This window comes from Canis lupus, chromosome 3, assembly GCF_003254725.2.
Source record: "Canis lupus dingo isolate Sandy chromosome 3, ASM325472v2, whole genome shotgun sequence".
Taxonomy (NCBI): domain Eukaryota; kingdom Metazoa; phylum Chordata; class Mammalia; order Carnivora; family Canidae; genus Canis; species Canis lupus.
The window spans coordinates 47,041,886-47,061,923 of record NC_064245.1 but is presented as its reverse complement, the minus strand read 5'-3'; the positions used below and the strand labels follow the sequence as shown (position 1 = coordinate 47,061,923).

Genomic DNA, 20,038 nt, shown 5'->3' with positions numbered 1-20,038 from the left:
CATGCAGGACTTGATCCCAGTTCTCCAGGATCATACCCCCCGGCTGCAGGCAGCGCTAAACCGCCGCACCACCAGGGCTGCCTGAGAGGCTCTCATTTAAAAAAAGGATTTTGTTGTCCTAAAAGTCTCAGAAAAATCTATTGGACAAGGGTAGTAGGAAATCTGCCTCTCAGACGCCAGACCCAGGCCTGCCTACCTCACAGAAGTGGTGTCATATCACTGTCATAATGACAGGCTCAGGCTGTGGGATAGCTCCTGAAGGAGTAACCAGCTGAGAAGTAAGACGCCTGAGAGATGAACAGGGGCTGCTGCCATCTAAGGAGTGTCCCTAGCAGCGGGAGTGATGGTGCATGGCTGTGTGCCTGTGTTGGTGTCCTCTGTGCTCCCGGATACACATGTTGGAGAACAAATGCTGTAGGTGGCCTCTCCTAATTGCAGAGGATTTGACAAGAATGGTGATTTTGAGCCAGGAAGGTCAGGGAGGGAGTTAGAAATTGGGACCCCAACCCCATGGCACAGAAGATGCTTGTCCAATAGCTGTTTTTTTTTTTTAATTATTGTCGTTGTTATATTGTTATCTTACCTTTATTTATCTATTTTAAAAACATCAGAGGTGACTCTGAAAAACGATCCATCCATTTGTATATCCATTTATCCATCCAGCTACCCCTCCATTTCAAGTGTGTTTACCACCAGGCTAGGTCTTGGGCACATAGCGATGACATATTTGGGCCCCCAAGCCTGACCCTCCACCACCCAGAGGGGAGACCAACGTGTTAACAAACAGTTGCTGTGTGGTAAGATAAAGACAGTGATGATGGGGTTTAAAAACTGAGGGTTGCTGGAGAGGCGGTGAGTGGGGGAATGGGGTAACTGGGTGATGGGCATCAAGGAGGGCATATGATGTGATGAGCACTGGGTGTCATATGCAATTAATAAATTACTGAACACTACATCTGAAACAATGATGTACTAGATGTTGGCTAATTGAATTTAAATAAATACATTTAAAAAACCACCCTATCCTGGGAGTTTACCAAGCGAACCCATCTTACAACGTGAAGACTTGCAAAAAGCATCACATTTGAGTTCAGGCTAGCTGGAAGGAATGGGGGTAGGAAAGAGCCTCCTGGGTTTAGGGAATAGCAGTGCAAAATGGCTGAGGCCCCAGGAGGCAAACCTCACCAGAGAGCCTGAGTCCCTCTGCCAGGCTTTGGAGGGAAGAGGCTGAGGCTCACTTGTAAAATGCTTACAAGTCAGGACTTCCTCCTGAAGTCCTTCCTTCACTTTCTTTCTCAGACAGTGGGGAGCCACTGAAGGTCTTGAAGCCAAGGAGTAGAACTGACTGGTAGAGAATAGGTTGTCTGGTGGCAGGAGGAGGGACTTGGGCAGAGAGTGTTGGCCTGGAAGCAGAGACAAGTCATGGGTTGATAGATAATGAAGACTGGTCTTTCAATAGGGGGAAGTGGGTCCTAGATTCCAGAGATGGTCAGGAAGGATGTGCAATAAATAAATGCCTTCAAAACCGAAAAGACAGAGGAGCAAACAGAGGGTTAGTGTTATTGAAGTCACTCAAGTGTGATCAACAGGGTATTACGATTGTCAACTCTACAGAGACTTCAGCTCCCATGGATGTTCCATAGCAAAGGGAAGTGCTCAGCTGCATCACTGATTTTTCCAAGCAGGCATTTGGGAATGCTTGCAGACTCCTGAGCCCCTCCATGACCTCCTGGAGGATGTAGGAAGATGCAGAGTCCTAAGGGGAGGGCTTGTGAGGTGGGTCTCCTTGAAGAGGGTCAAGAAGAGGTATGGGAGGACGGAGCTCTCCCTGTCTCAAGCCTGACTGGAAAGGGCAGACCTCAGAGAGACGGGTGGAAAGTTCATTCTCCCCTGGATCTGAGGACACTGAGGACTGAGTTCTGAGTCCCGTCCCTGGAATTGTGGGGTGCAGGAGTGATGGCAGCTGGACAGCAGTGCCCAGACAACGTGACTAGGCCCTTCTCCCCTAACAGGCCTTGGCCAGGAGGGTCACCAACCAGACAGGACCCGGAGGAGGAGGGAAAGGCTGGACAAGGGGAAGAGGAAAGAAGGATCGTGCTTCCCTTCCTTCCTCCAGCCAGTCCAGCACAGGCAGGTGGGACAGGTGGCTCCGGGGCTGCTTGCTGACACGCGATTGACCAAAGCAGGTCACGTTAGGGGCAGGGCCTAGTCGCTCGTCGGCGGGCCGCGCGGCTCTAAGTGCTGGCGGAGCGGGTCTATCTAGGAGGAGGGCACCTGGAATCTGCATTTTTTAAAAAGCTTTTATTTATTTATTCATGAGAGACACAGAGAGAGGCGGAGGAGTAGGCCCTTCTCTGGAGGCTAAGGTGGGACTCGATCCCAGGACCCCAGGATCATGCCCTGAGCTCAAAGCAGATACTTCGCCCCGGAGCCACCCAGGTGTCCCGGAATTTGCATTTTGAATGCGCTCCTCTGGTGCTTCTTAGGTTCACTGGTTTGGGGTCCAGTGCCAAGAACAAAGTCAAGATTCTCTCTCGGCACATCCAAGACTCTCTCTGGAGCATCGTTCAGTCTCCTTCCCTGCAAATTAGAGCTCAATTCTTGCTCGGACATCTTGGGATCATGAAATGAGATAACGTGCATGAAATGCAGCGCCCGCGCAGTCGGACGTGTGGAAGGTACTACGTGATGGCAGCACCTCCATGCTGGTCATGGTGCTTGCAGTGTGCACGGCTCCTGGAAACACCAGCTCACAGAGTCTGTGGAGTAGACCTGCCGGTAGGTACCATTTGTGTCCTGGACTTGCGGGGTAAACCACTTATGCATGTTGCTTCCCCAGGTGTGATTCAGTGTGATCTCTGTATTCCTGTCTGCCGAGGGTCTCTGAACCCTGGGTTTCCCCTCTGCTGGGGCACTACCTGGCTCATAAGCAGAGGCTTTTCCCTCCGACACAGCTCCAACTTCCAAAGTCATGCTGAGTCCTTTTTTTTTTTTTTAAGATTTTATTTTATTATTCATGAGACACACACACACACACACACACATACACACAGAGAGGCAGAGACATAGGCAGAGGGAGAAGCAGGCGTCCTGAGAGGAGCCTGATGTGGCACTCCATCCCAGGACCCCAGGATCACAACCTGAGCCAAAGGCAGATGCTCAACTGCTGAGCCACCCAGGTGCCCCTCATGCTGAGTTCTGAGCACAGAAAGGACTCCTCTGAGCCTCACACTCAGTATCCAGGATGAACTGATGATTTGTGGCTAATCTTCCTTTTCCCCCTGTCCTGAGCCCCTATTTGTGCCCTGTCCTCTTCTCCTCTGCTCTGGCATCCAGGAGGCTGACCCCTAAGGACCATCTAGCCATGTCGTTTTGCCTACTGGATTCCAGCTGGGTAGCTGTTTGTGCTTGCTCAGGCCGCTGTTAACGACCCACCCAGACCAGAAGGCTTAGACCATGGAGTGATTTTCTCCCACAGTTCTGGAGGCTGGAGATCTGAGATCCAGGTGTCCACTGAGTGGGCATCTACACAGTGTCTCTTGTTGGCCTACAGATGCTGCCTCTGTCTTCTCTTGTCTTCACATGGCCCCGCCCCCAGCCCCACTTGTATTCCTGTGTACAAATCTCCTCTTGCTATCAGGACGCCAGTCCTATTGCACTAGGGCCCACCCTAATGAACCCAGTTACCTTAATTACCTCTTTTGGCCCATCTCCAGACACAGTCCATTCTGCGGTGGTGCGGGTTAAGATTTTACATATAAATTTTGTGGGAGAGGGGGGTAGGGTACAACTCAGCCCCCAGCAGTAGCCAATAGGAGCCATGGGCTGAGAACTGAGGGAGCAGGAGGGGCCCAGCCTGCTCTCCTCCCCTTCTGCACTTGCACCCAATGGGCAAAGGGAGTTTCTCTTCCTCCTCTGCCCCCCCCCCAGCCCACAGATGATAAGAGCGCCCCTCAGCCTGTCATTGGTATTTGCCTCTGGGTGCCTCAGCATCCCCAGTTTCTTCCCTAAACCCTAGCAGCATCTCTGAAAACCTCCCTCAGTAGTCTCTTGATCTGATCTACCGAGTTGGATTCTGTTTTCTGCTGAAGTGCTGATGAAGTGCAGTTTGTTCATTCCTGATTTTTTTTTCAGGATTACTTGTCTTCTTATCCCAGGCACCCAGATACATCACTCCCCTCTAACAGAGGGATCGGAACCAATGATCTTGGGATGCTGTGACAAACGCAATCCTAAAGGAGAGAGAGATTTGTTTCCTTTTCTAGTGTGAAGGAGGGCTTCCTGGAGGTGGCACTGCAGCTATAAGGAGTGGGTGGGTGGGGGAGCAGAGCTTGATGAGTGAAAAAGAGCCAGAGCCAGGAGCTTTCAAAGCAAATGCAGCTCTGCCCTTCCTGTGTCCACGGTGTCACCATCCACACAGTCACTGGGCTAGAAGTCTTGGCATGATTGTCAACCCTCCCTCTCCCCTCCCATGCCTGGTGTGTCCCCAAGTCTTCTTCTGACAGGTTCCTCCCTGGTTGGTCCTCTCTTCTGTGTCTTCTCTACCACTTCTGCATGGTAGCTGGCCTGTGGGGAGGGGTTGGTGGGGGATCTTGTCTAGCCATTGCATGACCCAAGAAAATGCAAAGAGATGAACCTTTTATGGGTACCTACTTGATGCCTCGCACTATGCTAGGTGGTTTAAGTATATTATGTTTAATTTTCATAACCTTCCCAGGAGGTAAGGCTGGGGACTCAGGGGTTAAGTAACCATGTGGTTCCCTCTGCTTTGAAGGTGTCTTTGAACTGTGACAGGGGTGGGGGAGAAAAGGAGGGGCCAGTGTCCCCGCTGCCCCATCTCTGGGACTGGACTAGCGAGTTCCTGGGGCTGAGGCATTGCTCCACTGCTTAGAAACAGGGCTTCCACAAGGAGTGCCACACCGAGTTCTCCAGAGCCAGCTGGGGACAAAACCTTGCAGGAGGCATGGAAGGTCCGTGAACAGAGGTTTTATTTCCCTAGGCCACTCTAGGTGCATTTTCAACCAGTGAGCTCCAGCAGGGAGACCGGAGCAGACTATATACATAAACACATACATATATTTGTCCTCACTGCTGGTGAAATTGAGAATATTTTTAGTGGATTTGAAAGCTTGGGAGACAGATCTCGTTCTTCAGTGCCCTGCTCATAGCAGGCACTCAATAAGCCTTTGTTGAATGTTGCTGAACATTACTCATTGGTACAAACGATCCTTCGGTGAGTGCCCACATTAGGGCATTTGATGAAGATCTCAGCCTGCCTGACCGTAAAAAGTAATCTTTACGATGCCATAAAAAGGAACATGGACAATAGCTCGAATGTCATTCATGAACACGATAAATATTTCCCTGAAGTTCCTCTGCCCATCAGGAAACCGCATCACCTGCACTTCCAAAACCAGTGGCCCGTTTCAGCTCTGTGTAAAACGCCAGCTTTTTATGGGAGCTGATTGGGTTTGCAATTAACCAAAGTGCACAATAATTGTGTCCACCTAGATTGATTTACAGGGCAGAGAGTGTGCTTTAGAGAGTTATGGAAGGGATGGTGGGCCATCAGGATTTTAAGCATTACCAAATGCAGTCACTTTGGCTTTAGAATACCAGTGGCTGCATGGATTTACAAAAGGGACACATCTACGCTGGGAGGTGTGGTTCCTTTTCCATCAGTCAGCCTGGCTTGCGGAGTGCCAGGCCTGGTGCAGAGTTGAGGAGACAACAGAGGTCCTACCCTTGGGGGCCCACAGGAGTGGGAGCAAAGTGTCATCAAGGCTTTGAGAGAGGCATGCCCAAGTCACTAGCAGAGAATGTGGAGGTAGCAACAAAATGCATCTTGAGCAGGCAAGGAGATGGCCAGAAAGACCGAAAGGCTGATTGAGGGGTTGCTGCAGAAAGCCGGGTGCTGGGGGCTGGAGGAAGGGAGGCTGGACTTGCTGAGAGTGGACGGGTAGCCAGGCGCTAGCTCAGAGTCTCTGACTGTAAAGGATCCTGCAGGGCACCATCACCATTGTCTTGGGAACTCTGGTGGCTTGATTCCTCCTAATTCTGGGCATGATCCTTTCATTACTTTAGGGGAAGTCTGAGTTGCTGATGACCCATAGGACCAATGGCAGCCTGTGCACCGAAGTGTCCCTGCAAAGTCAGGCTCCGTGGCCACTAACCAGAGCCATCACTTCCCAGGCACACGCAAAGTCCAGCTTCCTCCCAGCTGCTTCAGCTTCCTGAACGATCTCACCGTTCTACTGTGAAGAACAGAGAGAGACAAAGTTGTGCCGATCTTCCTCGGGTCCTTTGCAATCGAGTGTCACCTGGGCGCATGTTACCCTGCCTGGAGAAGCCTGAGGGGCCTGCGGGGAGGAGGTCTTCAGGGCCAAGCAGAGTCTCTTCCTTTTGTGCTGGAAGGTGGCCAGGGTCTGGTGGAGAGTTGTTTGTTGAAGGCTTTGAGGCCTGGCCTGGGGCTCTTATTTTCCCATGTGCTGATAAAGGAAGGGGGCCCCTGGGCCTCTCCGGGTCAAGCTTCTGATGTGGCCCAGGGGCTACTCAGCAGGGCATGGTGACCCTAGCTTCACTTCACAGAGGAGTGTTCCCAGCACCACTGGGTTTGGGCTCCTGTCCAGGCATGGGCATACTGGGTGGCCCTGCTGCCCATCTCTGGGGAGGAGGGCAAGTTTGCCTCCCAAACTTTTCCAAAGGCTTCCACTGCCTTCCCCTTGCCCCCACCATGCGCCATCTATCCCCGTGACCCCAAGCGAGCTTTTTTGGGATACCATATCCTACAAGCATATCAGAGTGAATATTTTAAATACACCGCCTCAGGTATGTGAGTTTGAGGTGATCTGAAGCCCCCACTATTTGCTGATGATGCCAGCTATGGCCTTGCCCTCCTCAGCTGGATTTAGCATTCAACAGCCAGCTGTAGGCCAGCCTGGTAGGCAGGAATCCTGGAACACTGGTGTTGGACAGACCACTGAGGCCATCCATTCTTTGGAAGCAGGTAATATGGCTTAGTATAAGACAATGGACTGACAGCTGATCTGTGCTGGGCTGCCCCAGTGGGTAGAAAATGTTCTCAAATGGAACTGAAATCTGTCTCCCTGAGGTTAGAAATCAGTGACTCTTGTTGTGGCATCTGAGAAATCCCAGAACAAGTCCATCCTTTCTTCCATCATTACTATTATCATTTATAGCTTACATTGGTATGGAGTCGATGGTTATGAAGGATACCTCTGTACATATGTGCTAAGGGCCTAAGTAAGTCTTCCCTGGGTGAAACATCACAGCTTCCTCCACACATTCCTTAAATGGCAAACGTTTCCTTTCTATACGAACCGCAGAGTCAGTTTTCATCTCAAAATGTTCTGTTTATAAAAGTGATGTATGCTCATAACGGAAATTAGGAAAACACAGACAATAAAAAAAAGAAAAAGAAAAAAGAAAAGAAAAAATAGGACCAGTTTGTTGGGCACTTCTTTCAGGCAGACTCTGGGATTGTCTGGACCCGCAGTGGCCTTCAGGTCCCTCTGAGTTACCGATAGTCAGCCTGGTTTCATACTTTAATTTCAAATTCAGTTTAAATCCTGCTGCTTTGCCTTCTTCGGGACAGACTCCACTGGGGACCTCTGGCTCTTGGACCTACTACTCTCCCCCAGTGTCCCCTCCATTTCGAGGCAGCTCGTTCAGTGCATTGGGATGAGGAGCAGAGAGAAGACAGCAATCTTCCTTCTGTCATTTTAGTCCCTGTGTCTCTTTTTCCACCTGGCTGTCAGCGCTCCCTCTCTGGCAGGCATGAGAATCTTGGGCACACAGAGGAGTTATTCTGGGGGAGCCTGGGGAGCCCCTGCCCTCTCGGGGTGCAGGAGGTGCCTGTGTCCTTGTTGTGGCAAATGGAAGAGTGTGTGCACCCTACCGTGTCTCCCCAGGAGCTGCCACTGTCTTTTGTTGTACGGTTGAATTCAACGTGCTAATATTGAATTAGGGTTTAATTAGAGTCTTTGTGTCTTTATTTCTTACTGAAATTAATCCATTCACTTTGCCGCTATATCCCTTTTCTTTTTTTAAAGGTTTTGTTCTTAAGGCTGTGCTAGACTTATAAAATAAATTGGATTGTTTTCCATCTTTTTCTGTACTTTGGAACCCTTTACATAACGTGAGAATTATCTGTTCCATGAGCATTTGAAAGAACACCCTGTGACAAAAGTCTGACCCCAAAGCCTTTTAGGGGGAGGCAGTTTCTTTGAAATTGATTTGGTTTCTTCCATGCTTTTTGGTCATTGCAGATTTTTTTAAAACTTCTTTTTGAGACAAATTTAGTAATTTGTGTTTTCTCAGAAAATGATTCATTTTACTTAAGAGACTTTCAAATACATTAGCACGAAGTTGTACCACTGTATTCTCTTACAGCCAAAAAAACCTTCCTTCATATCTGTTATGACATCGTATTTCCCAGTCCCCTGTTTTGTGTATGATCTCTCTCACTCTTTTCTTTCTTTTTCAATCTGTATTAAGGTTTTCAGACATTTCTCTATTGAAATGCATGTTTGTAAAAGCTGGTCTTAGAATTTTTAATCATTTCTGCTGGCTGTTAATTTCCTTGATTTCTGCTTTATCTTTATCATACCCTCTCATCTACTCTCCTTGGACTTAGAAGTTCTCAAATTGAATGTTAAGTTTCTGTATTATTTTAATTAATGGAAACATTGAAATCTGTGGCTTTATTCTGACTACAATCTTGTTCCTTTCAATTGTCCCTGGCTTTCAGCCGCAAAGCTTGCACAGTCTTGTAGATTTTCCCCAGACTCAGCTAAGCCATTCCCCCTTCCCAGACTACCAGCAGGCCCTCACTCTTGAATCTGCATCACTTTAATGACCAGCTTTGGGTGGCTACTGCGGCACCTGGTAGGTGGCCTTGGGTGTACGTGAACTGCCTCTGCTGCCTCTACTTCTCCAGTTGGCTCCTCCTGCAAGGAGCATACTTTCACTTTCACTGTCCCGGATTCTGTAGCAATACTGGGTGGAACTAAATTCTCAGAAGGTGGCACACTCTCTAGAAAATCCCATTGTGAGATGGAAATAGCATTTCCAATTAATGCCCCAGCCTGGCTTTAACCATTGCACAGACTGTTGCTAATGACCTAACTATATGACCAGGCACCCAGACATCTGGGATTAGACCATTACGATCATCACCCAATGGAGGCAATTGCCTATGGAAATGAATGCAAGGAACTGATCACAAACTTTATCTTTATGTTACTCATGTACACATTACACATGTTACTCAGGTATGTGAAACAACTAACTGTACCCAGAGCTTCAGCATGTGAGACTACCGCCTCTACTCTAGCCCCCTGGATCCATGCTGGAATCCACTGGGGGAACAGAGCCCTCATCATGGACTGGGATGCTGAAGGAGAGGCCAGTGTTCCCCACAGAGGTGGCTTATATGTCAACTTTGCCAGCATCTCTAGTGACAACTTCCAAGAGCCTGCTTGTCCGACTGACTCTGGCAACTGCATACACCCCCTTTCTTTCAAACAGGACACATTTAAAGAAGAACCATGCCCTTTTCGCTTTACTTTCTTTACCTACTTTGGCCTCAGGAGATAGATGGTAATTTATGTTATGTCATCTGAGGGTTCATATTGCTCAGATTCAGGACATCCGAATAGACATGAACTTGAAACTGACTTTGCCTTGGGTGATTCTGCAGTCCCCTCCCCAGTCCCTAAGATCACTTACTATGACAAAAGGTGGCACCTGGATCCTTATAGACTTTATCACTAGGAAGAAAGGAGAAACTGTCTGGCTCATCCCCTGAGCTAAGGAGGAGAGAACTTGATTAGAAAGATATGAGCATATTGTCCTGGGGAATTGTGTGAAGGGCTAATGGGGATCTATGAATAATTCTTGTTTTCCAGGCATGGATATGCACTGCCCCAAATGGCTTTGCCCCAGGCAAAGACTCAATGCCATCTGCTCATGAGTATGGCTATGTCCACCCTCCGTCTGACATTACTAAAGAAGCCACTAATCCGGGTGTCAGCCAGAGCCTATGGAGGAGCATGTAGTTAATAAATCTCCAAAAGCCCAGGAGTGGACAGAAGGGAGACATGTCTGCACAGCGGGAGACTCATTTCCTCATTTCCCTTTTGGCTGCATAGCCCGCTTGCTTTAGCAATGGCAGAAGCGCTGGAGCCAGCCTCTGAATTTCGGGTACTGTCTGCTTTCTCTTGCCACATAGTTCCCAAAGTACCTACCTGTAGCTGCCCATGGCCCCATGAATATGGGGAGCATGTGGGAGGGGTTTCTTTCCTCCTGGAGCTGTGGTCTTGGGACATGCAGTCTTCCCTTGATTGACCCAGGCTGGGGAGACAGTTTGTGGGATCCCCTGTGCTCCACCACTTCTCCTGTTCCTAAATTCCCCTCAAAGAACCCCATGTGATATCTGCACCACATGGTGCTAGTGTGTGTTGTTTGATTGTTGCTGCCACCCCTGCATACTGATCCTACTCTCGTCGCTGCCTTTCTGGGACTGTGAGGTTCAGTCTTGAATGGGTATATAATCTCTCACAGCAACAGCTCACAATTTACCATGCTTCTTGGAGCTTTATATGTATTAAGTCACTTAAGCAGATGGTTACAATTTTCTTTTCTCTGCATTTCCTTTCTTTTCTTCCTTTTTTTTTTTTTCCTGTTTTTAAAGGACACAGAAGCACAGAGAGGTTAATTGTCCAAGGTCACACAGCTATAAGTGGGGAGGTCAGAATTTAAACTCAGGCTGTCTGCCTCTTCTAGAGCTTATGCTATTAGACTTTGTGCTGTTGATTTGCAGGTGGGCCGGAGGGAGGGTTTTGGGGGTAAAAACACAGTATTTTGGTTATCTTTGAAAACAGCACCCCAGAATCCAAGATTGTTGTTCTGTTTTCTGATCCCTAGGAAAGATCTCCTTACCTTATCTTAATCCACAAACTGCTTCTAGTGCAGGACAAAGTCCTCTGCCTGCCACCGATTGGGTCCCCAAGACACCCCCAACACACACTTCTTTCAAGATTTTAGTAGCAGGTCTGCTGTGCATTCCAGGCTCTTAGTGGTGCTATGGTTTCTGGATATTTTGTTGGCTTGTTTGCTTTTCTGTGGGTTCCTAGATACATAAGTGGTAAGTGGGGTGGGGCAGCTCCTGCAGATAGCACTCCTGCATCCCTCCTGGGAGGCTGCTGAGCTGTAGGCTCTGTATTCACGTGGACTCCTTGCAGCTTGGCTCTGGCTAATGGATGCATCCCATGAGATGTGGAAGGAGAGGTTGACAGCATGATGCGTGGGCTGTGTTTGCACTTGCTTCTTCCTCATCGTGGAGGTGTTGGGCTTTCAATGATAGCCGCAGCAGAGGTCCCAGGGTCTAGCAGGTGCCTGGGAGCCCGAGTGGGGTGTGAGGTGGCCCTGGTGCCAGCAGCTGAGACAGTGGCCTCCTTCTTACCCGGCTTCTTAGTCATGACTGGGGTAAGAAAGAAGGCAATGTGAAGTGGGGAATGGCAGAGAGAAGAGAAAGAAGGAGGGAGGAAAGGAGGCAGCCAGGGATGGGAATGGAGGGAGGGAGGACACTGGGGCACTCCAGTCCCATGGACTGTGCCAGGCAAGTTCACATTTCAGGCTCAGTCCAAGAGCTGTCACTTCCCTGAACTTTCTCTTCCCACTTCAGCCATGAGGATTTGCCAGTGCCTTCCATTGCCCCGACCTCCTGCTGCCCGACAAGCTAGCACCATGTTCCTCTCACCACATGCCCTCTGCACCGTAGGCTCTGGCAATATCAAGAACCAAGAACTTGACGTCCCTCCAGGCATACCATGGCAGCCTACCCAGTACCCATTTGCTTCTTCCTCTGTAATAACAGACTTTGGGATTTATTCAAGGCTGCAATGTGCTCAGTGAAAAGACTATATTCTACTGCCTCCTTTGATTCTAGGCAGAGACTGAGAAGTCTTTCTCTAAGGGGCTGATTCAGATGGAAGGAATAAGTTTTGCCCCTCTCCCCTTCCTTTTCTCTCCACTTAGAACATAGACATCCTGGCTGGAGCTCCAGCAGCCTTCTTGTGACCTTGAGGATAGAAGTCACATGCCAAGGATGGCCAAAGCAGAGATCGAGAAGTTGCCTCCAGATCACCCCTAAACTGCCTGCTTTGGGGCTTCTTTATGAGAGAGAAGTAAGCCTTCATTTAATTGAAGCCACTTACTTGGTTTTCTCTTTTAGACAGCTAAACGTAAATCTGGTACAACAACCATAGGATTTCATGCCTCTGAGGCTTCGCATAGCTGTTCTCCCTGCTGGGAACTCTTTCCTTCCAGTCCTCCACCTGGTGAACTTGTGGTCCCGACTGAAGCCGCCACTGCGGTATCCCTGTGTGAAGCCCCTTCTAATTGACCCCTCGAGCAGGTACATAATAATTGTTTAATAAATATTCACAGAAATCCGTAATAGTTGATGAATGAAAACATCTGAGAAAGAAAGAAAAATGAGTTGTTTCCATAGACACAACAATATTCTTTACTCCAGAGCTCTGTCTCCTCCTCAATCTTGACCCTTTAGTCCAAAAGCCCGACAGGAAGTGGCCTCTAAACCTGCAAATGTGGCAGAGACTCTAGTCAATGTTAGAGATGCTATCTGGCACACCTCCCACAGAGGAAAGAAAGAAAGAAAGAAAGACAGCAAGAGAGAAAAAAGAAGACAAAAACATATTTTTGAGGGTTAAAAGAAATACCTAAATTTTATTCTTGCCTCACATTTTCCATGAAAATTTGAAGCTGTTTTTCATCTGCATTAGAATTAGGTATACCCCAAGATGGCTTTCACGCTAGGGTGAGCAGCCCAGAGTACCCACTGGTTCTTTGCACAGAAAAGTGGGGAGAACAGGCATGCACATTCCGTGTGATAACTGGGAGAGGAGTTCCCATAGCACGGAAGCAGGTGGGGAGAATTGGCTGCTATCCCTCGGAAAGAGTATAAAGCCAGCACTGACTGGTAAAAAGGAATGTCCCTCTCAGCAAATGAACAAATATTCAGCTACGCTAGGACCCAGATTATGAGCTTCTGAAAATAATAAAGCATGCCAACATGTTCTCTATGCTTCTCCCATTGTGGCCATGAGAGAAGCAAAAATGAAGCTTGTTTTTTTTTCCCCTACCTATCAGTTCAGCTCAACAAACTTTCTGAGGACTTAACTGTACCAGGCAGAGAACCAGGTGCAGGTGGTTCAAGACGGTGACCACGCAGTTCTGCCATCAAGGAGACTAGCCTGTAAGCGGATGCTTATAAGGCAATATTAGAAGTTTGTACGTGATGAAAAAGAAAAGAAGTTTGTTTGTGATGAAGTAGCAAAGAGGAAAGAGTGATTATCTGGGAGGATCAGGAGAGGGGCAAACAAGAGGGAGATAACTGAGCAAGGTTTTGAAGGGTCACCAACCTTAACCTAAAGTAGGACACGTATAGATTCCTATGTCAACAGAAGTCTTTAAATATAAATCTGTCTGGGTGCCCAGGTGGCTCAGTCAGTTAAGCACCTGACTCTTGATTTCAGCTCAGGTCATGATCGCAGGGTCCTGGGATTGAGCCCCACATCAGCTTCTGCACTCAGCAGGGAATCTGCTTGAGGACTCTCTCCCTCTCCCTCTGCCCCTCCCCACCCTTGCCTTCTGTCTCTCTCTCTCTAAAATAAATAAATAAATAAATAAATAAATAAATAAATAAATAAATCTTTAAAAATAAATAAATAATTTGTCTGGTGGCTCCATTTAAATTAATTCGTCAGGAAAATGACTTAGAGCAGCACTTTTCAAACATTAATGTGCAGATGAGTCACCGGAAATCTTATTCAAATGATTCTGGCTCCAAAAGGCTGGGGCTAAGTCCTAAGAATTTATGGCGTGGAGGTATGGAGAGGCCACAGGAGCTCCTAACACTTAGTGTCTGCAGTTCTCTTGCCAACCAATTACAAGTAGCTTGCAAGCAGCACAGATCCATAGGCCATGGTTAGAGGAGAACCAACCTTCAAAAATGATGAGGATTTTTGCCATGTCTTTCCCCAGACCTGCCTTAGGAACTGCGGTTCTCAACTGCACATAGAAATCACCAAGGAGTGATACCTGGGTGGCTCAGCAGTTGAGCGTCTGCCTTTGGCTCAGGGTGTGATCCTGGGGTCCCAGGTTCGAGTCCCACATCAGGCTCCCTGCATGGAGCCTGCTTCTCCCTCTGCCTGTGTCTCTGCCTCTCTCTGTGTGTCTCTCTCATGAATAAATAAATCAAATAAATAAATAAATAAATAAATAAATAAATAAATAAATAAATATAAAAATAAAATAAAAAAAAGAAATCACCAAGGAGGGATACCTGGGTGGCTCAGCAATTGAGCATCTGCCTTTGGCTCAGGGTGTGATCCTGGGGTCCCGGGATCGAGTCCCACATCAGGCTCCCTGCATGGAGCCTGCTTCTCCCTCTGCCTGTGTCTCTGCCTCTCTGTGTGTCTCTCATGAATAAATAAATAAAATCTTTAAAAAGAGAGAGAGAGAGAGAGAAATCGCCAAGGAGCTTCAACCATCTCCATGCTCACACCACCTTGCACAGTTATATCAGAATGTCTTTAGGAGGAGGGATCCAGGCCTCAGTAGTTTCTGGATTTCCACAGAGGATCCGAGTGTGCAGCCAGGGTTGAAAACCAAAGATTTAGGGCACAAGAGAGCCACTGTTCATTTGGAATAGCTACAACATGATCCCTCCCAAGGATATTACTGTCATCCAACTGACAAGCAAGGAAAGAAAGGCCCAGAGAGGTAAGTGAATTTTGCCAGGGCCATACAGTTAAATGCATGCTTTGGCCTGTCCCCTCACTTCCTGAAGCATGGTCCCCTGACAAGAACAGCTTTTCCTGGAAGCTTCTTAGAAATAGATCACACGCCTGAGTGGCTCAGTGGTTGAGTATCTGCCTTCAGCTCAGGGAATGATCCCAGGGTCCTGGGATTAAGTTCTGCATTGGGTTCCCTGCAGGGAGCCTACTTCTCCCTCTGCCTATGTCTCTGCTTCTCTCTGTGTGTCTCTCATGAATATATAAATAAAATCTTTTTTAAAAAAAAATAGATCACAGATTTCTTTAATAAAATTATTTGACCCTCCTCGTCATCCACAAAAGTGTCACTATCCAGGGAACTGCCCTTTTTGCTTGGCTGCCCAGCTGCTCCATGACATCAGATAATGTCTCTGAACAGAAGAAGCAAGAGACTGGGGCCAGATGTCCGGGGTGTGAACCCCAGCCTGTGTGGCCATCACATCAGTGCTCTAACCTAGTGTCCCCTACCTGTTCCAGGCCAGATGAATACCAGCACCATACTGCACCTCTTCAGGTGGCCTGCTGCCCACATGCCAATCTGGAGGCCAGAGCCCCTACACAGTAGACTTCAGCAAACAGCAGCTATTGACCCCGTGGACTAGGAAAGCATTTCAACCGTGGAGTACCAAAGCCAGTCAGGGACAGAGTATTCCCATCTCTCCTGGCAAAGAGCTATTCCCACGTTCCTTGTGACAGATGTGGCTCTTGCTTTTATCCCCCGCCCCTCCATCCTGGGGATATTCTGCAGGCCCTTTGTTCCCAGAGCAGCTTAGCAAGGAATCCTCAGAGCTGCTGTGGGAAGCTCTCTGGGCATAATCCCTGGCGCAAAAAGCAGCTGGCTCTCCAGCTGGACCCAGGTGGCGAGGACACAGGCCGAGGTGGGCTGAGATGAACCCGTGGCGGAAGAGAAAAGGGTGTTCTGTTGGCCTTCAGCATGGCCAGCTCGGCAGCAGAAGCCTCCACTCTCCCAGCCACATGGAGAGAGGCTGAGGGCTCGCCAGTTCTCTGCCCGGGCTGTGCTGGCAGTGGGCTAGCCTTAGGCACTAGGAGGAAACTCTGTTCCCTTCATTGATACAGACCAGCTGCTTTGGGGGAAGCTGGCCCTTCTGGGCATAGAGTGTTCTCACCTGCAGGGCTCCCCTAGAGCCTTTGGTGCAGTGAATCAGAATGGCTACAAGGGAGGGGCAGAGACAAGGTTCTGCGTGATAAGCTTCCACGTCATCATTTAGGTTCTGGTCCACAGACCACCTTTGAATAGCAAGGACCCAGCACACCTAGTTTTAAATACTTCCCTTGACCATTTCTGATTGGGTGGCACAGAGCCTAGTATTTCACTCAGCCTCTGTTTCTTCATCTGCAAGATGGGATGAAATTCAGCAGCTACCTCATAGGGTGGGAGCACCCGGAGCTCCCCAGTGAGGGAGGGGAGGAGCCAGGGCACAACCCCAGGCTCTGTCTTCAGTAAAGGAAGATAAAGATACCAGAAGGGGGACACCTGGGTGACTCAGTGGTTGAGCGTCTACCTTTGGCTCAGGTCATGATCCCGGGGTCCTGGGATCGAGTCCTGCATCAGGCTCCCCACAGGGAGCCTGCTTCTCCCTCTGCCTATGTCTCTGCCACTCTCTGTGTCTTTCATGAATAAATAAATAAAATCTTAAAAAAAAAAAAAAAAAAGATCCCACAAGGATGTTCAAAGAGGCTTTAGAGCCCAGTGATATTACTTCCAAGAGGCCATGTGACAGCATGGGTTTTAAAACCAAACAGACCTAAAAGCCTCTGTAACTTATAAGCAACAAGTCTTAAGTAGGTTTTGTTGTTAGGGTGTTTTGGGTTTTTTTTAAGTCTTTTAAAGATCTTCACACAGGGCGTAGCAGGTAGGAGGCACTCAATAAATGTTTTCTTTTTCCTGTATTGCTTTCCTTTTCCTATCTTCTCAAAGAAACTGTGAAAACAAACCAACAGGGTCAACCAGGTCTTTTATAGAAAGTCATTTAAAGATCGTGTTCATGAATGCTTGTCTCTAAATCATACTTATTAGCCTGGATCCTTTGGTTATAAGTGACAAGAACTCCAGCTCAAAGTGGCCTTTGAAGATATTAAAACTGCCTTGGGATCCCTGGGTGGCGCAGTGGTTTGGCACCTGCCTTTGGCCCAGGGTGCGATCCTGGAGACCCGGGATCGAATCCCACATCAGGCTCCCGGTACATGGAGCCTGCTTCTCCCTCTGCCTATGCCTCTGCCTCTCTCTCTCTCTGTGACTATCATAAATAAATAAAAATTTTAAAAAAATAAAAAAATAAAACTGCCTTGACTGAACAGTCTAGTGGGAATCAGGTATAGCCAGATCTAGGTGCTCAAGTGCCCTGAATTTGTCTCCATCTTTATTCTGCTTTCCTCAGTACTAGCTTCATTCTTGAGTAGACCTCCAGGAGCTCTAGGTTGACAAACCTGGAAGGAAAAGAGATCCTCTTTCCTGAATAATCTAGAAAAATTCCCACACCTGATTCTTATTGATCTAGATAAAGTGATGCGTCTGTCCCTGAGGGAATTACTATGCCCTGTTCAGTCCTGTGTTACATGCCATTCTGGAGGCAAGGATGCAGCTCAGCCCCCCAGTCCTCTGACCCAGTGGTATATTAGTGTCCCAGAGCTGTCATAGCAAAGTACCACAAACTGAGTGGCTTGGACAACAGAATCTATTCTTTCACACTTCTGAAGGCCAGAAGTCCAAAGTCAAGGTGTCAGCAGGATTGGTTCCTGGTGGGAGCTCTGAGGAGGATCTATCTGTTCCATGCCTTTCTCCTAGATTCTGCATTTCCAGCCAATCTCTACCTCCATCTTATTCTATTTGTTTCCCTTGTGTCTTCACATGGCTGCCTCACACTAACACCTGTCATTGGATGGAGAGCCCACCCTAACCCAGTATGACCTCATATTAATGAATTACATCTGCAAAGACCCTATCTCCACATAAAGTCACATTCTGAGTTTCCAAGTAGACGTGATGGGGAGTGGAGGATGGGGGGATACCAATCAACCTGGTACAGATGGTAAACCAGAAGAAAAACAGGGTATGAATACCAGAAAAGATAGGGTGCGGATGCTCGGCAGGCAAAATCCAAAGCCAACAGATGTTCCTAATACCACATAAGTCACCAGTCCTCAAATCGTCAAAACAGAGATCTTAGGCAAATCTGTGGTCCCACTGCCTAGAAACAACTATACCTAGTTAACTGCACATGAGAAATCCCACAGTGAACCCAATCCGACAGCAGCCAGGAAATCTCTCTCTTTGATGGGAATGCTTATTAGAAGCTGAGCTAAATTTGTAACAAGTCTGAAGACTGCAATTCTCTTCAGGCAAACTCTCAGCCTCCCCAACTGTTCTGGCTTCACATATGTCTAAGATATGGAGAGCCCTGCCCTCCAGGGAATCGAACTTCCGGTCTTAGAGCCCAGCTGCATCTAAAAATGTAGAGTTGCTTTGTGAAGACAAAATCAACAATTTCTGAATCTCCAGCCTCAGGAGGCATACCCTCCCACTTGGCTAAACCAGACCTATCTTCTCAGAAATACCACTCCCAAGATTCTAACCTACTTACAGATTTTACTTCTTTTCCTACTTTCCTGAAGAAGGAAATTCAACTTTCAATTTTGGCGGGGAGCAGGATTTAGGAGAATTTAAGTCACTTAACAGTGATAATCCCTGGGTAGGAGGATAAAGAAGGATGTCACTGGAGCAGAAATCATTTTTGAAATAAGAAAAAAAATAATAAACATACTTCTTAATTTAAAATATCTCCTACTGGTTCTATTAAGCTCACTACACCATGTTGGTGGGAACTAACAGCTATTGATTTAGGATTGTCTAGAGAATAAGAAAATTCTCCCTCAACAACAAAAACAAAATCTAAATTAAAAGAAATCAGTGGAAACAGAAAAGTACACATGAAAAAAATATATATACCCCAGCCAAGTGACATTTTACATTCTTATTTCCTCAAAGAAGCCAAGATCTCCCATTTGGTGCAGTCATGCTCCCCAGGGACCTGAGACGGAGCACCCAGGTCAAGAGTCCTAGGTCTGACTCACAGAGTGTGCCACGTCCCAGCTGTGTAACTCCAGGCAAGTCCTTTTACCCATCTAAGCCTTGGTCTCCTCATTTTCTAAAAATAGCTCCAGCCCCCAACTACTTTATATAGTTCTATATAGTGTCCTAACACTTCAATGTGCTGGTCTATGCGTAAGTTTTGAAAACACTATAAACGTTATAGGGCACGATTAATCAAAGCTGATGCTGGCACCCAGTCAGGCCCCACTACAGCACATATTGAACAAAAAGTAACCCTTTCCCTCAAAAACACAATCTATTTTGTTCGTGTGAACCTCAGGTGTGCTGAAATGTTCACATTCCTCAGCCCAGGGAATGTGATCAGCATGGCCCACGCAAGTGTCCACTCCTATTACTGATTTATGTCCCTTTAGCCCTACTCCCCACCCCCCTTTGCCCCTCCCTGCTCATGAGCAACTATTTTAATCTGTTTGATATATAGCCTTTTGTACATATTCCTTAAAAGCTATATGTATTTGCACATATGTATTTTTATTTATCGTAAGTGGTCTCAAAGTTTTGTTTTGCATCCCAGATACTCACTAAGTTAAGATTCAGCTGTGGGGCTGGTATGTGCCTGTTCTGTCCCCTCTAACTGTGGCCTTGTCCTTCATGTGCATCCACAGCACGAGGCCAGTCTGGTCTTCCAGCTTGATGGGCGCTCCCTACACACAGCAAATAACACTGCAACGAGCATCTTCGTTCGACCTCCAGGTGTAGGCTGGCCCCACGGTACTCCCGTACTACTGCTTACTCTCCCAGCTAGCCTCCTTGCCACGGCGCCCAGGGGCACCCATACTCCCCAGTCCTACCACATAGGCCTTAATCCGACTTTCTGATAGAGATAGAAAGGGACACCTTGTGCTGTTTGATTTTTCATCTAACCAATTCTAATGATAGCAAGTACCTCTTTGTATGTTTATCACCCGAAGTGGGGGGATTCTTCTAAAAATTGGCTGTCATATTATTTTCCTATTTTGTTACAAGTTGCTATCTTTTTCCTGTGGATTTGCAGATTTTCTTGCATAGCCCAGATACAGCTCCC

General features: G+C 47.6%; 1 long non-coding RNA gene across 1 annotated transcript; it reads left to right on the top strand.

The window, feature by feature from the left end:
• Positions 1-266: 266 nt before the first annotated feature.
• LOC112653382 (uncharacterized) lies at positions 267-9,923 on the top strand. The gene is made up of 3 exons (XR_003132123.1): positions 267-414; positions 2,487-2,778; positions 6,085-9,923. It is a non-coding gene; the product is annotated as an uncharacterized LOC112653382 (long non-coding RNA).
• The last annotated feature ends 10,115 nt before the right edge of the window (positions 9,924-20,038 follow it).